Source organism: Alosa alosa, chromosome 24 (assembly GCF_017589495.1).
Source record: "Alosa alosa isolate M-15738 ecotype Scorff River chromosome 24, AALO_Geno_1.1, whole genome shotgun sequence".
NCBI classification, from domain to species: Eukaryota; Metazoa; Chordata; class Actinopteri; order Clupeiformes; family Clupeidae; genus Alosa; species Alosa alosa.
In genome coordinates, this window is record NC_063212.1 from 24,786,822 (window position 1) to 24,791,821 (window position 5,000).

Here is a 5,000-nt window from a genome sequence, read left to right on the forward strand (position 1 = left end):
GTGACTCAGCTTTCCCTTTCAGTGTGCTCTCATGATGAGGAATGAGACCCTCTCTATCAGGTTATATATGACTGTGTTTGTGTGTGTGTGTCTGTTTTAATCTTGGCATGTGTGTCTGTCTGTTTTACTCTGGGAGCTTTTGTGTGTGTCTATATATTTGTTGTGGTGTGCGTGTGTGTGCGTGCGTGCGTGTGTGTGTGTGTCGTGGTACAGATGGCACCAGTGCCAGGCTCCACATTGCAGGCTGGTCTCTGACAGCTTGGCGTCGTGGGACTCACAATAAATCCTGTCGCTCTCACGACTGCAGAGCAGTCTGCCGGGCGCTCCCCACCCCTCTACACACATGCACGCACGCACACACACACACACACACACAGTCCACCACCCCTTCACTCCTCCACACACTGTCTGGTTCCTTTCTTCTCCTTTTTAAGATGGATATTCTCTTCTTTCCTCGGTCTCTGTTGTTCTTTCTTTCTTTGCTTCTTTGTTGTTCTTTCAACATCTCTCCTCTTTTTTTCTTGCCATCTTTTTTTATCTCTCTTCCAGAGGTGGAAAAAGTACGAAAATACTGTACTTTATTTATTTATTTATTTATTTATTTTTTATGGGGTACCAGAACAACCAGTTTTACCAGAGACTAAATGAGGAGATTTAATGAGGAGATACAGCACTCAAAAAATCCTCCATAGTAATGCATGAGGTTAGTTTGTAACGCCAGTTGTCTACACATATCCCAACCCTTCCGCAGGAAAACGTTGACATGTGAATACATTGAGCCAATCATGTGGTGTGTTGTGAATACATTGAGCCAATCATGTGGTGTGCTGTGAAGACATTGTGCCAATCATCTGTTGTGATCTCGCGCTGGAGCAAGATTGGTGTCGAAGCCTTACGCATTACGCATTTCTGCCGGGGCCAGATGCCCGATAAGTGCCCAAAAGCTGCTGCAATATGGCTGAAAGTGGAGGTACTTGCCTCAAAGGATTTTGTCCTAGCTCGAAGTTGCTGCAGCCAGCAGCTAAGGCAGCCATGTTCATGCTCCCAGTGTGTAGCGCCTTGTAGATGCAGCAACTCGAAGCCAGGTAAAACCCATTGTTTCAGTTTTGTTCATATCGACAGTACTGGGGTGACGTTGAGAAATGGAGATCTATGTGAAAATCACCGGAGTTCTCCTTTAAGTTTGAGCAGTAGTTGATTTTTAGTTAGTTGCACTCATCCTTGGTCGCTTTGCACTGAACAGTAATCCAGCACACAGGCAGCTGAGGCAGGCAGGCAGAGTTTTTTTATATTTGGAAAAGGGCAGAAGGTTCAGCAGATATATTCATACACAATATTTTCACCAGACATTAGTAATAACTCGGGTAATCCACACATACAAAATCCAAACAAGTCCATAAGTAGAGTCATGTTTAATGAAGTGGAATAACACAGGGAAAAAGTATTAAACACGCTAAGAAAAAGCACTAAGGCAAGGAAAGGGAAGGAACGAGCTGGAATCTGTAAGTAGTTAGAGAGTAGTTATCCTTTCTATATGTGCAAATGAATATAAGCTTGGTTAGTAGCCTACATATTGATGGGCTATAAAAATGTTTTTCATTACCAAGGTGTCACACAAGAAACATTTCATGATAGATATAAGCAAAAAGATCTCCCAAGACCTTTGCAACCTTATTGTTGCAAAACATATCAATGAAACTGGTTACAGATGCATTTCAAAACTTCAGAATCTTCCAGTAAGCAGCATGGGAGCCATTATCTGCAAATGGAAGGAACATCACTGCATCATCAACCGGCCATGCACAGGATCTCCTCGCAATATTTTTAACCAGGGAGTCAGAAGGATGGTCAATTCCAAGAGCTAAGGACCACTCGGAGAAAGCTCCAGAAAGGATTGATGGCAGCCAGTTCAATTAAACAGTTCTGGAAGTAATTAAAGATCAGGATTCACAAGAGGGACCCCTGGAATCTGTTTAGAACAATGGGCTAAAATCATACCTGATACTGCAACTAATAAGTTTTGCAGGAAATGTCTTGAAGCTGTTATTACAAACAAAGGTTTTCCCACAAAGTATTGAAGAAATTTCAGTAGGCACGTTCAATACTTTTTCATTCCACTTTATTACACATAACTCTTATGTTTTGGATTTTTATATGTGTGTTAATATAATGTGTGGTGAAAATTTTGAATAGACTCACTGGAAGTTTAGGCTAATTACTGAAAAAAAAAAAAATAAGCTGCTCAATACTTATTTCCACCATATATTTATTTTTACCTGAATATTTTAACTTCCAAATTAAATGTCAAAATGAATGTCAGACGAAATTTAAAGTTTGACTGACTGGATTTTGTATACAAAACATAGTGAAAACTGTCTAAGGTCCTCTCACTCTCCCTTGCTAAAGAGCTAAATGGTTTAGTCATACCTGCACGATTCATAAGATAGTCTATCTTTCTTTAGTTTATTAGTTGAGCATCGCTAGTAGTAGACCGCTAATTGTTGTGCTGTTGGTGCAATGTCTTTCTCCAAGAAAGCCAAGTCAGGTTAAAAAAAACAAAGGCCAAAACAGGAAAAAAAAGAGAGACATCAAAATGAGGGGAAACAACTGCTAATAATCTTCTTACCAAAGAAAGGTGAGCACAAACGTCAAAACACGAAATCCCATTGTGTTTGCTTGAATATCTCAGCAATCATTAGTGTTAAAAACGAACTGAGACAACCCATTGAAATAGCGGAAAATAGCCTACACTTTCATAGCTTAGGCTACACATGTAATCTGATGCATCTCTGTGATCCAGCTCCATCTCCATCCCTTTCAGAAAGACTGCATGGCGCCAGCTTGATTCATGTCCTGTTGTAGGCTACATGCTGATCATTATCACTAGGCTAGTGGTTTAGGGCGATTTCTTTTCTCTCCCTTTCTGTTTTCGTTAGTCTTAACTTTTTTTTTTTACTCAAGTAATTATGGGATTTTGATGGCTTGAAGTTCAAAATGTAATCAAGTAAAATTTAAAATACCGATTTTATAAACTACTTAAATACAAAAAATACACAGAAAAACTACTCAATACAGTAACGTGAGTAAATGTATTTTGTTACTTTCCACCTCTGCTCTCTTCTCATTTGTTATTTTCCGTCTTCTCACACACAGACACACACACACACACACACACACATACACACACACACACACACACACACACACATACACACACACACACACACACACACACACACACACACACACACACACACACACACACACACACACACACACACACACACACACACACACACACACACAGACACCCACTCACACACACAGACACACACACTCTCTCTCACACACACACACACACACACTCACACACATACACACACACACACATACACACACACATACACACACACACACACACACACACATTCACACACATACACACACACACACACACACACACACATACACACTCTCTCACACACACTCACACACACACACACACACACACACACACACACACACACACACACACACACACACACATACACACACATACACACTCTCTTCACACACACACACACACACACACACACACACACACACACACACATACACACTCTCTCACACACACACACACACACACACACACACACATACACACACACATACACACACACATACACACACACACACACACACACACACACACACACACTGCCTCCTTCTCTCTACGGTGCTGTTTTTAAGCACAGACTCGTTGGAGGAAAAGGTCAGTCCCGCTCAGGTCCATCAAACTTCTCTGGCTGTTTATCGATCTGCGCGGCTTGGCAGGCAATTTTCTCCCAGGATCTCGCTATCTGCAAACCAGGCAGTTTGTTCTAGTTAGCTAGCCTCTCCCCCCAGTCAGCCCCAGAACCCCCATCTATCCAGGCTCTTCTCCGATGGTGGGAAACAGAGAGACCCCCCCACAATCAGTCCAGATCCTTCTCCCTGGTCCAGGACAGAGCCTCTCTGTTTGTTGGGAAAACACAGGGGTAGGCTTCTCCCTCTATTGAAGAGCTTCTCTCTGTGTTGCTATTGGGAAAAGGGGGAGATTTGAGCCACTCCTCTCCAGGCCTTTCACTGTGCTTTGGAGAAAGAGTGAAGCCAGATCCTCCTCTCTTCCCTTCTTCTCTTCTCCTCTTCTCCTCTCTTGTCCTCCTTTGTTCTCCCACTCACTGTGCTTTGGAGAAAGAGTAAAGCCAGATCCTCCTCTCTTCCCTTCTTCTCTTCTCCTCTTCTCCTCTCTTGTCCTCCTTTGTTCTCCCACTCACTGTGCTTTGGAGAAAGAGTAAAGCCAGATCCTCCTCTCTTCTCTTCTCCTCTTCTCCTCTCTTGTCCTCCTTTGTTCTCCCACTCACTGTGCTTTGGAGAAAGAGCCAGAGTTCTGTTGTCACTGTGCTTTGGAGAAAGAGAAGCCAGATCCTCCTCTCTTCCCTTCTTCTTCTCCATCTCTCCTCTCTTGTCCCTCCTTTGTTCTCTGTCATGCTGCCCCCATCCCTCTCTCCTCTCTCCATCCATCTATCCATCTCTCCATCCACGGCTATCTTATCTTCAGTCACTCTCCATCCATCTCTCTCTCTCTCTCTCTCCATCCATCTCTCTCTCTCTCTCTCTCTCTCTCTCTATCTCTCTCTCTCTCTCTCTCTGTCCTTCCAGATGGAGCTTCTCTGGGCGTTCAGTAGGTCCCCAGTGGACTAGGGGATGCCGATGATGATAAAGTAGCATTCCTTTGCTGTGTCTCGCTGTCAGTTTTTATCCCAACTCTCTCTCTCTCTCTATCTGTTTTTTCTGTCTCTCATGGACAGTTTACTCGGGTAATGATTACTGTCTGGTTTTGCGTCCATAAACTAGTTTTGGCTCATTTGTAAAGACTGATGTCTGATGTATGGGGCCTATTAAAGCAGTTCAGATCTTCTCTTTTTATTGTTTCCTCTCCTCTTGCACACATCCCTCCC

General features: G+C 43.1%; 1 protein-coding gene across 1 annotated transcript in view; it reads left to right on the top strand.

The window, feature by feature from the left end:
• The window catches only part of LOC125289324 (neurexin-2-like), an 836,342-nt gene that overhangs the window by 12,120 nt on the left and 819,222 nt on the right, over positions 1-5,000 (top strand).